Below are 12527 nucleotides of genomic sequence, written 5' to 3'. Positions count from 1 at the left end.
TCGTGGCGTTATAACAAACAAAAACATGAAAATAAATGAGAACGGTCTTGTTCTAGTATCCCCGAGCTGGCCATCTGTGTGAGCAGACTTGAATAACGAAAAAAAATTGGAACAACTAGAAAGTGGTTGTCGCATGAAGAGTAAAAAGTCCAAATTCGCATCGGTGTTTTCAAAAGCTTTTGTTCAAACTCGATATTTCACAGAGGCATCCTCGCGCTAAACTGCAACATAAGATTCCTTGGCAGAATTTGTTCAGTGTGGAAAATGAGACTTGAGCATTCTTGCCTCTCCACTTCAAGCATCTAATTCCCTTCAGTTGATCTTTTGTGCAGGGAACAAGACAAGCGGATACGTCGATAATTGTCATTCAATCTGACGACATCCGTGCGAGAAAGAACGCGGAGAAGAGCCTCGTTGTTTTCGTCTGCGTTGTGTCGGAGTGCTTTGAAAGTGATTTTGATGTTCCGAGACATTTTGTATTTGAAGCGCAAAGTAACACGAGACCGTTCCGCTTCTTTCTTTACGCTCGTATTATGCAAATGGTGATGTTCACATAAACCAAAGAGACAAGACAAGAGGCAACAACCTCATTTCCACTGTTACTCTCATTAGTTTTTTGTCTTCCAACACAGTCCCTTCTCTCCCACTTATTCGCTAATGTGCCTTTCGGTAAAATTGGGATCCGTTGAATCTTTCGTGTCGCGACATCACAATCGCTTCCGCTGTCCTCATGGTGACCCTCTGACTTCTCTTCTCCTGTCTTCCTCAAGGAGTCAATGTCACGCATGTTGACGTAAATGCCGGACAGCCTCTCAGCCTCACAGCACTTATGCGTCCCGGTGTTTGTTCTCATCTTTCAAGCCAGCGCTACGAGTGGCCTTTTTCTCAGCGAGACCTGTCACTTCTTCCTTGACCTCTTGACCACCGCCTCTCCCCCTCCGTCAATACGGAACCTGCCATCTCTGCCAAAGCTAATGCCTAACCTGTCTCACAGCCATAGCAAGTGTAAAAATCGGTATTTTCTCAACAAAAAAATAACACCTTGCAAACAAAATTCTCAGCAGTGGTGTAGTTAGGCCTATTTTAGCAGGGCAGAAGCCTCCTAGGATTTTTTAAGCCACCCCAACTTGAGTTTATTTTTTTTAGCCAGATTGGATCAGTGGACTAGTCAGTTGACGGTCAACATGCAAAGAGAATCTATCAGTGATGCAAAATGCATCTCCCTAATGAAAGTAAAAGGTTTGTCCATGACAATCAATGAATGGAGGGATAGATGGATGGCTAATGCCTTGCTTGCTTCTTCATCATTTATCCCTGTTTGCTTCCCTCCATACTCTAATGTAGCCCAAAGCCACATTGACACTATTCTGGATCATAGCGGCTAGTGGCTAGCAGCTAGCCACTAAGCAAATCGACAGCAGTGATAATTAAACAGCGTGAGCCATTTTTTACTAGCTGCAGGTTGAAGGTAGAAAACAGCAGCACAACGCAACATCTCAGTAATGCATCTTAATTGGGGCTGAATCTGAATCAAATCATGTCATGTTTTGAAAGCCTTCGGTTCTTATAGATAAAAGCAAACAGCAAGTGGCATCTCCAAACTCAAAGGAAAGACAAAGGGCATTGCGAGGAAGCGTGGGAGTTTACATTTGCTCCTGCTTGGAGCCTTTCTTCAGACAAAAGATGGGATAAATGCAGGTACTCACAATTTCATTCTTACTTCTTTCATGTGACGCACGACTGTGCTCCATTTTGCTCCACCTCTCAGTTAGGGTCGATATTATGCGTGGATTTGAATCGAAAGATAAAATCCAAACAGTTAACTTTCCTAACTAATATTCCTTTTAACATATATATTTTTAATAAGTCATTGCCACTTCTCTTTGCTTAAGAATAATTTGCGTCACCTATCAACCCTGCCTCTTTTTTAGTTAGTCATGTCTTGTCCTCCCTGGAATCAATTTCTTCGGTACACACGACTTAACTTTGTGTATTTAGTAGATGGACAACTTCCGCGAGCCAGTATCGCTTTTTAATAGTCACTTTTAATGTGTGTCTGCACAAATGTTGGTAAATGCGAATATATGGACACACACACACACTCAGAACTCTCTTTTTCTTATTATGCATCCCTGGACCCCCCCCCTCCTCTCTCTCGCTTTCACACGCTCGCACATACACACACAAAGCCCTCTTCCCGTCTGGTGTTGCTTCCAAGCTAAAACCAAACCATGTGTGAGAGCTACCCTGCGCCGACCTAAACTGTCCAATCAAAAATGGCCGGATTATCTGGAGAGATTCTTCGCAGTCTAGGTGGTTAGGGTCCAAGATGCGGTAAGAAAAAGTTTCTTAAACTCAGACTTGAATACGCTTCTTGGATGCAACATCAGCCAAATTCTGGATTTTCCTTTGCTTTTATTTTTGTTTCTATTTGAAGCTCTTTCACTCTCACTTGGCCGAGATGCCTTCAGCTCCCTCTGCCACTTGTTTTGGGACTTTCCTTGCACCCCCTCTCTCATCTCCCCCCCTCCCATGTCTCCCTCCTTACCCACCAGCAACAAGGCATGAAAACGGCGCTCCATTAGGAGTGCCCGGGCTAAGCCTAGTCTGACACGTCCTGCTTTGATCAGCCGTGAGCCGGGCTAAACACCACACTAAACTCCCAGTCTAGGGAGGAGGCGGGGGAGGAGGGGGAGGGAAAGATGGGACCGCCAAGATTAAAGCAGTGAAAGGAGATTGAGAAAGGGGAGACAATAAAAAAAGGAATAAACATGCTACTCACTACTTTTTTTTGTATTTTCTGCACATTATGGTTTTTGCACTTTGACCCAACCCTAAACCCAATCAGATACAACTTTACATGATATACAAAGTCATTTTTGGAAATCAGCAGCAGCACCAGCAAAAGGACAAAAAAAAAAGCGCTCGTCTTTTTTTTCTCCCGAGGAGTGAAGAGAAAAGGGATTTCCGCTCAGTGCTAATCAATCAGACCGTAATAATGGCTCCCATGCCTAGCTGTCGACTGGAGGGGTCAAGGCATCCCGTGACCCAGCGCCCAAGACCCAGGGGCCAAAGCCCCTCTCAGAATAGCACCCCAGGACACACTCCCCGGGCTAATTGTCCGAGCTAGTGTCGGCCTTTTCAATGCCCCCCCTCTCCCCTCCCCACCTTCCACTTTCTCCCTCATTCCTCACTCTTCCCTCTCTTCTTCACAACTCTGCAATCCTCTCACTTTCTAGTCTCGATTCCACTCCGGCGTAAAAGGAGCACGCTGGAGTTGAAAGTCGGAATAGCAAACACGAGCGCAGAGATGGAGTGATGAGGAGGACGAGTTGGAGACCGTGGCTCGGGACGGAGAGTTCCAGAGAACCACGGGGAAGAGAACCGACTCTTCCGGGACATTGATAGAACTGTGGCTGCTTCAGCCGCTTATAATGGGCTGGCATCAGCCAGATCCGATTCTATGACTCAGAAGAAGCCTGACCTCATCAACACGTCAACAAGACGAGGAGACGGCACACTCGCGCAAAGGAGGGCACAAGAGTCCGAAGCAAAGCCCAGTCCGGCTCGGCATTCCTTTCATTCCAAGCGCACGCTGCTAATTAACAGCATTAGCTCCCACGGGCAGAGGGAGGGAGGAAGGGAGGGGGGGGGTGAGGCAGGGGCAGATTGATGGAGATGTATCCCAGGGTTGCACCAGCACCACATATTGAATGCCACGCTTGCGCTGCTTCCTTTCTTTCATTCTCACAGTCCCATTCAAGCAAGTCCTTTCTACTCTCAGCCTCTGTCAGGTCCTGCTCAGACAGCACCGATAAGCGCAGCAGCACACACACACACACAAAATCCAAGCACTAATTACAATTTCAGGTTAAAAAGAATCAATTGGCTACTCACAGGGAACCTCCTCTTTATTGCCTGCTTTTCCTGATCTGTCACTCCTTATCCTCTTCCTCCAGTGTGGCAAGGGGTGTGTATTGTGTCAGTCCGATAGAGGAAAGTTGCCGTCTCCTTACGTTGAGCATGTGTGTGAGCGCTTGTGTGGAAGAGAGAGGCGACGTGCGCATCTGTCTCGGTGTCTCGCACTGCTCGGAGTGAGCGAGCTGAGGCTGTTTTAAACAGACTGCTGTCCCCCATGTGACCAGCCCAGCCACAGGCAGGGATACACACACACATACACACTGATGCGCACACACTGACACACACACACACACACGCTCGCTCTGTCGCTCTCTCTCTCTCTCTGCTTACACACAAATCATGTCCACAGTGCACCCCCTAGCCACCATTCACAGTAGTGTAGGGAGCAGTCCAAACATACTGTACCATGAAGACCAGGGATGGGCAACTTAAATGTTAGAGGGGGGCACATAGGACCATGCATTTCCTAGCCAGATGGATGCAAAAAAAAAAAAAAGCAATTTCAAAAATGCACTGATTATGTGCATATATGCAAAATATGCGCATTTTCGAAAAGTGCGTATAAAAGAAGCACTATCAAAAAATAGATATTCTCTATTTTTCCCCAGTGCAAAAGACTCTCTTGCATAAAAGTTCATTTATTGAAGTAGTGCAGGGGCAACAAAATCATGTCTGCAGCCATCTAGTGGTGAATGTTGATATTACAATTAAAATCTACAGTTGACCCCTGCATATTCAGTTTTTATTTGTACACATATTTTGACAATATATTTTTATTTTTACTTTTCATGTTTTGGACATTTTTAAGAGCTTTTTGGAATTGTAAAAAGAACTTAAATACTATTTTTTCCAGCCAGTTGCCCATCCCTTATGCAGATGTACAACATCCAATTTTAAACATGTCTAAATGAATTAGCAATACTCACATTTGCATATATTCTAAAAAAGTCTTACTGTGACTTAATAAGCACATACACGAATGGTTTATTTTTTCCCCCTGCTGTATTTTGGCGTCTTTACCACAGCTGTGGTTCACACCTGGAAGCGCTGACCTTTTCAGTAATGGAAACCTTTTAAAATTGACCTTCAGCTGCAGGTCTGCCTCCGCTTGCAATACGTGTTTAAGGAACAACAGCAAGGGGAACAACACACACGAGGTGCTTCCACTGCAATACCCACTGGCAGGTAAACTTCATTTTCAACAGGGTCAAAAGTATTTTTTGTATCATTTGACTCCGAGGTGAGGAATAGGATTGCATCATTTGGAGGAAATATTCTCCCGCAATAAATCGTCTTTAAAATTATAAGGAAAAAAAACATTCTCAGGACATTTTTGATTGATTCTTGATGTTTTTGTTTGACAATAATTCTCCATTTTTTATATATACGAGCTCAGAATTGTTAGGCGGACCGGTCGGCCGCCCGGTGAGAAGGACAATAGGTGCAATTACATAATTAATTTAATTTCCCCCATCCTAGGGGCATATTTCCCACGATACACGTAACACCACTACCATGGCAACCTTTGCGCGACAACACTGCGATAATGGCAAGAAAAATGGGCAAAGGGATTAGTTTGGACCTGCTCTCGACTGATAAACACTTTACACGCTGTATTCAAAATGTCATTCACCTTAAGCCACTGCCAAGTGTCTCGAATTTACTCTGCCGCATTGTCTCGCCGTGATAAGCATGACTACATTGTAAACAATGAGTTATAATGAAGAGTGTTGACATTCGGAAGGCTGATTCAAGATGGAGGCTAATCCCGCTTCCTTTCACCAAATGCCACTCTAATCAGTTTATACTTCAAATTCAAAAGGATCATTTACATTAACAGACTCCTAAGTGGTGTTTGTGGATCTATTGTTGACTTTTAAAAGGACTCCTTTTGTCTCTCCTGCTAGCCGACTGTTGTTTAATGTGAGCAGTCAGTCTTTGCAACTCTCGTTTCTTGTCGGACCGTAGCCGAGTTGAATATTTAAATCGTCTTTATGCGGCTCGCGTCGACAGCCAGGATTCGTGTGAGTATTGACTGCGAAGCGTGATGGTCGTGGATGCCAATGGAACTGCTGACGAATAAATTGGGAAGGGTTTCAGGCAGTATTATCAGCTCGTATTCAGCCCGAATGCTTCCAAGCTACTTTGACGGAGATGAACAAAGTCGATGGACAATGGCCCAAAAACGACCGTTTTTATCACCAGGGGATGGAAATCCAACGTCTGGTGATGTCTGTGCTTGCCAGACTTCTGTAATTGACTGCAAATGATTCGCAACCAAGCATTATAAAGTGAACATTTGATTTATACATTTAATTTATGGCCTCTTGTGTCACCTTACTTTCTGAGAACAACCCTCATAAAAACATAAGATGAGGTGCTAGTTAGTGTTTTATTGTATTTTAACCACACTATACGAGGGCACATAAAAGTAGTTCCATCAACACTTAGCAAAGAGCATCTTGGAACAATTTCTTCTTGAAAGTTTCCCCCCCCCCCCCCCCCAAGAAAATGATAAAACTGTGTTTGCTGTCCATGTGAAGATTCAAGGGTGGAGGATTTCTCCGCACTTGCGTCATCCTCTGTTTGCCCGGCGTTTGGTTAACGCTGTTTATGTGCTGACAAAGAGTGTGTGATAAGAAGAGATAGCCCGTATATTTGTATTTGGATTGTCTTGGGAGAGATGGATGGAGATAGTGTGTCTGCAAAAGAAAGACTGAGTAAAATAAATATGCATTGCTTATCAGCATGTCTTTGGGTTTTAGCTCGGGTCAGACAGATAGAAGCCGCTGGATGAAACGTAATAACACGTCGTGGGACGCTATGGCAACTGATTCCCCCAAAATCAGTAACATCATCTGGCCCAGAAGCCTCCATGAGCACTAAGCCAAACATTTACTTGCAGTGATAAGGTGAAGACAAAATGTCAGTGTATTTTATGCGAGGCGTGTTTGCGCGTTGGATTATTTTGCATGCTCAAATTGGAGCTCTTTAGATGTGACATCACTGGAGGCTTGGATGTCATCATGTCAAATGTTTGTCTTCATTCTACCATCTGCTTAATGCATGGAGATGAAGACAGGGGCATTTGCTGCATGCGAATTTGATGTTACTGAAACTGTTTAATACCAATACTTGTATTTTGTGGTCAAGAGAGTCATTGTTAAAAGATTGCTGCAAAAAAATGAAATAATAATAATAATAAATATATATATAATATAAATAATATATTATATATATATATATACACTACTTGAACGGTAGTGTAAATATTATTATAATAAAATATTATGAATGAAATATTATAAATTATATCTTATATTTGTATAAGATTATATATAATCTATGAATATAAGTAGACATATATATTATAAGATTTTTTACACAGAAGATTATATATATAATCTATAAATAATTATCTAAATAAATATATACACTACCGTTCAAAAGTTTGGGGTCACCCAAACAATTTTGTGACCCCAAACTTTTGAACACTAGTGTATATATATATATATATATAATAATAAATAATAAATACAATTTAAAAAAAAAAAATCTATATAGTATATATAATCTTGTACGTATCCAAAAGTTATTCATGCAGTCTACCATCCTTGACATTTTCTTGTAGTAAGAGTAAATTTAAAGCCAAAGCAGAATACCGAATGTGGCTTTCAGGGAGCAATCATACAAGTGGTTCAATCTATTTAAGTGTGTTACACTTACTCTCTTTCAAAGTGCCTCCAATTTTCCCCCCTTCACCTCGATGTATTTCCCCCCATTTTTTCCCCATAGTTATTTTCCTCCCGTCTAGTCTCACGGTTATCAAAAGTAGTCAAATCAATCCTACCTGTTTAAGATTGTGTCTTTGAGGCTTTGGCTTTAATATCATGCAACTTCTTTCCACTGGACTGAAGATCTGTGAACACACAAGCCACGATTAAATCAAAGTCACCATTATTAAATATTCATGCCATTTTAAAGGACATGGGCTATATTTCAACATTGTGGCCCTTTGCGCTTGGGTTTGACAGGAAATAACTTTCCTGACATTTACTTTTTGACTCCGTATTCTAAATCGGCTTTCTGATGCCGCTCGGTCATTTTGTGTTCAAAGGTCGGTTAAGCATTGCTGAATTTTTTTTTTTAAATATTAGTAGCTCACTTGGCAATAGTATGTTCATTCACTTTCTATGAGCAACGGTTGACATTAAAACGGACAACGGCGGTCGTCTGCCAGTAACCCAGCGGTGCCACGGGCTCCCTAATAAAGTGAAAGACTATCCTGTGAGACAAACACTTGATGTGACACTGCTGAGCTTTTTGGCAGCACATCAGACATCCCGCTGCGTCTTTTAAATTAGAAAGACACAAACAGGTCGCACAGTCAAAACAACAACGCTCCGACTTCGGAAATAGTGAGGAGTCTTTTCGACAAATGCATCGGATAGAATGCTGAAAATATACTGTAGTTAGTTTTATTTATTTATTTATTTATTTTTTTTCATCCATTTTCATTTTTTTTTTATATATATGTTTTTTTTCATCCATTTTTTAGTTTCATTTTTGTCTAAAAAATGTACTGCACGCAAAAAGCCTCACTCTCCAAAAATAGCAGTTACAGAACTTCACAGTCTCCATTTTGCACCAAACCACTAACAAGCCATTAAATACAGAATAGGTCTTCATCAATGAGGACCATCAGAGCCCAAGCGAAATTGCTGTTTGTCAGCTTCAACTATGCCCGACACGCTAGTAATCTTCTTCGCAATTGGAATACCAATAAGAATGGGGGGAAAAAACAAATCTCGATGTAGAAAGACTGGTAAATATTTGACTAGAAATTGGACATGAAGGAAAATACAGTTTTGGCATGTCCATGTTGAATGCATATGCAATTAACCATTAGCGACATTGATTTTACATCTGAAGTAATTGGATCAGGTTAGTGTTAGCATCATTTCGATAACGCAGCTGTAGCAAAATTCATTTCCATCTCATTATGTGGCACTGATCTGAACTAAAATGATGCATTTGATTAAAATGTCATTATTATTGAAATGTTTCGATTGTTTAAATAAAGCTAATGTGTTGTTTTGCTGTTCTTGCGTAACAAACGGGGGATACCCGGAAGATAATTAGGAGTCAGATGTATTTTCCTTTAACATCATCTGAAAGATGACAGCAAATGTAGGATTTAAGCTTCAAATTTTGAACATAAAAGAGAAGCCAAAAAAAAAAAAAAGAAAGCAGCTTGCATAATTAAGCAGCAAACAAATGACAACAGCACAATTCTATCAGCTGTCAAAATCAAAGCCGCCGCTCCGATTGTCTTAGTTTGAAAACTAAAAAGGTCTGGTTTCTATTTATATCTCACAAGAACATCTTTTCGCCCCGGCTCTCCAAGCCAGACGCTCGGTTCAATATCCTGCTGCGCGTTTAGGAATGAAAGGACGCCAGAGATGCAGGGCAACAATTGACGATTGTTAAGGCGCCCGAGATGCGCATATGCCGTGCACACCTGTTGAAACACACTACAGGATGCACATCATACAAAACAAAGATAGTCCTTTTATTGAAGGACAGGATATAAAATTGGAAAAAAAAAAAGCATGGCCATAATATATAGCGAGGAGTTTTACTTTTAAAAAAGGATGCAAGAAAACACACACACAAATGTGCAAGTTCGACCTTCACGATTTTAAACAACTTTGAGCCATTAATGTGCTTTGGGTAGTTTCCAAAAAGGTAACCTTTTTTTTTTTTTATAGTGCTCATTTTATATGCCTTTGAGTTTTACCTTTGGCATTGTCAACGCTCAGTTGATTGTGCGTCTTTTTTTTTTTTTTTGGATCACAATGTCATCTTGTCGAAAAACTTGCCTCCCGCTAATGTCGCAGCAAGATGTTGCTATGATTTATGGAGCTTGTTGAAAGCAGCCCAGCAAGACGGTAAACCCCAAATGTCCCCTTGACTTTTATTGGGACTTTGCTTATTCATAGATTGTGCCTCTTTCTTCCTCTTCTGTCTGCAACTCATTCCTACTGGATGCTTGTCTGTAGCTCACATGGCGTATATATATACGTATATATATAGGTATATACGTATATATATATATAATATAAATATTATAATATTATAATATTATAATATAATTATTATATTATATTATATAATTATACATATATATATATATGTTTTTTTTAAATCATGCTAAGGGGACATGAAGCACACTCAGTCACACTTTTAAATCACAGCCACTGAGTCACATAACATTCTCAACAAGACTCACACTTGGCAGAATGATTTTGATTTGAGAGGCGTGAACTCGAGGAGAGGTGGGAATGTTGTTGGCTTATTTTTTTTTTTTTCCCCGACTGATAACTTTGAGTCATTGCAAAACGAATAGACAGATCTATCTATTTTTTATTTATTTTTTTCAATTTGTTGGTTTATTGTTTGTTTGTTGTACGGACTTATATATGGCACTTTAAAGTGTTATTTGTTTTGTTTTTTTGTTTTTTATCTCTTTTTTAGTTTTGGATGTGTTCGAAATAAAGATATCAATCAAGCAATCAATCCATCTATCTACTACTATATGCCACGAGATGCACCGTCGCACCACTGTGAGTGAGGTGAATGAAGGAGAATGAAAAAAAATAAGAACAGGTGGGGGGGAAGGTGGAGCAAGTAAGACAACCTCAAAAGATAAAAAATAAAACAAAGATGGAAGGCCGAGTAAGAGGTCATGGTGAGAAAAAGCAAAGTCTGTCTTGGGGGAAAGGAATGGGCGGACATTACATGCCGGAAAGTGCTTGATGAGGGAAAGGCGGTGAGTGAGAGGTGGGGAAAAAAGAAAAACGGCAGCAGCAACAGACGTAGGAGTACAAATAAGAACCACATATAAATGAGGCGGTGGCAGACGTGACAAAGAGTAAAAGTCAAAGACGTGATTCAATAGATAGGAAGAAAAAGAGAACGATAGATGGAAACAGGCAGGATGCCATAATAGCGGTAGCAATTTTGGAAATGTCAGAGAAAGACGCAGCAGGGCAGAAATAGACGAACAGGCAAGTAGGTGATTCCGTCTGCATAAACGGTTTCATTAATGGCCGGCGACTTCTCTGTTAAGACTCGAAACCTACGGAGACCTCAGCTTTGCATCACACCTCTTATCAAACATGATACGGCTGATGAGAAATTGGACTAAATGACTGGAACGTAAAAAGATCCAGCAGTCCTTTTTTGCAAAGGTTGCTTATTACAAGCAGTTTCTTTCAAACATATCGACACAACAATTTCTTCCCATCCCAAAAAGAGACGAGTTGGAGTTGATGTAGTTTGAAAGGTGTGACTGTAAAGGAGCGAAGAAGCTTTTTGAAATCTGCCTTAAAGTTTTACACCCACAGTGACCCAAAAAGATAAGACGGAGAAAAGAAAAAATACTTTTCTCGCTGAATAGAAAACTAGGACATGATAATCGCCTGGTAGGCCAAATCGTGAAAGGAAATGAAGGTACATAGCGACATCCTAAATTAAATCATCGCTCCTTCACTCACAAACTTGACTGTTTTTTTTTTTTCTTTCCTTTTCTTCCAACCACACATCCGACTCAGCGTGGAACTTCATCTTAGTTTCGGACTCCAACTGAGCACCATCTGTTGAGGTAGACTGACACTACTTTGTTGGTTACGTGCAGAACACAAGATTGCACCCTAGCCCTGAAAATTCAATAAAAGAAAAACTAAATATAAATTCAGAGCTTGGTTAAATTCCCACAAATGAGGTAAAAAAAATACAGAGAAATGGTGGGTGGTAAATTGTCTCCACAATCCATCGCATATTAAACCCTGAAATAAAGAGAAGAGAAAAGCATTTGATCTAAAGTGAACAGTTTAACTCACTGAGTTAAAAACGGAACGTTGACGTCTTTAGCCGTCAATGGTAGTGAATGAGTTCATTATGACATGACGCATGAAGCGGATACGTAGCCAGATAAATAATGCCCCGCTGCCTCTGTCGACGACTTCACAGAACAATTAGCATGCGACTCTTATCGCAAGCTAACGCTCTTCGCCGACGCTAATTTGTGCAGCTCAGGAAAATGGAGCTCTGCTTATCTTTTGGTTGTTTGTGGTGCGAAGTTGTAAATAGCTACACTGATACTTTGCAATCAGAACGGGTTAATCACTAAGAATGATACGTGAAGTAATCAATAGATAACAATATGTCTCGCTTTTCCCTGCGCAAGCTAGCTATTTGGGCCGCTACGGCAATAAAGCTGTACTGATAAGTGAGCGGTATATTTTCGGACCTTTTTACAGGAGACCCAAAAAAAAATCCATATTATATTGAAGTGGGATCATCCATGTGATTTTACAGCATGATTCTCTCGTTAAGAGCAAAACGAATTGTCACAAAAGGGCCAAGTTGGCTCGTTAGGCTAGGTCTCGGTAACACGCCAACTTTTTGTCATGAAAAGAAGAAACACCCACAGAAGTTTTAATATAAAAGAGTAAGGTCTAGCACTGCACAAAAGTCCAGAGAGAGATGGTGAAGCAAAACAAAACATAGTGAAAAACAAATTAAGGTGATATTGAGGAAAA

The 12527-nt window shown here is 40.8% G+C and overlaps 1 protein-coding gene across 2 annotated transcripts in view; it reads right to left on the bottom strand.

Annotated features, from left to right (window-relative positions):
• cntfr (ciliary neurotrophic factor receptor) overlaps window positions 1–4146 on the bottom strand; it is a 101575-nt gene extending 97429 nt beyond the window's left edge. For both annotated transcript variants that reach the window (XM_037264985.1, XM_037264987.1), the window contains exon 1: window positions 3898–4146. The gene's annotated coding sequence lies outside the window, so the exon portion shown is untranslated. The remainder of the gene's footprint in view (window positions 1–3897) is intronic.
• Window positions 4147–12527: the final 8381 nt, after the last annotated feature.

This window comes from Syngnathus acus, chromosome 12 (assembly GCF_901709675.1).
Source record: "Syngnathus acus chromosome 12, fSynAcu1.2, whole genome shotgun sequence".
Taxonomy (NCBI): domain Eukaryota; kingdom Metazoa; phylum Chordata; class Actinopteri; order Syngnathiformes; family Syngnathidae; genus Syngnathus; species Syngnathus acus.
The sequence above is the reverse complement of the archived record's forward strand: the minus strand, read 5'-3'. Positions and strand labels throughout refer to the sequence as shown.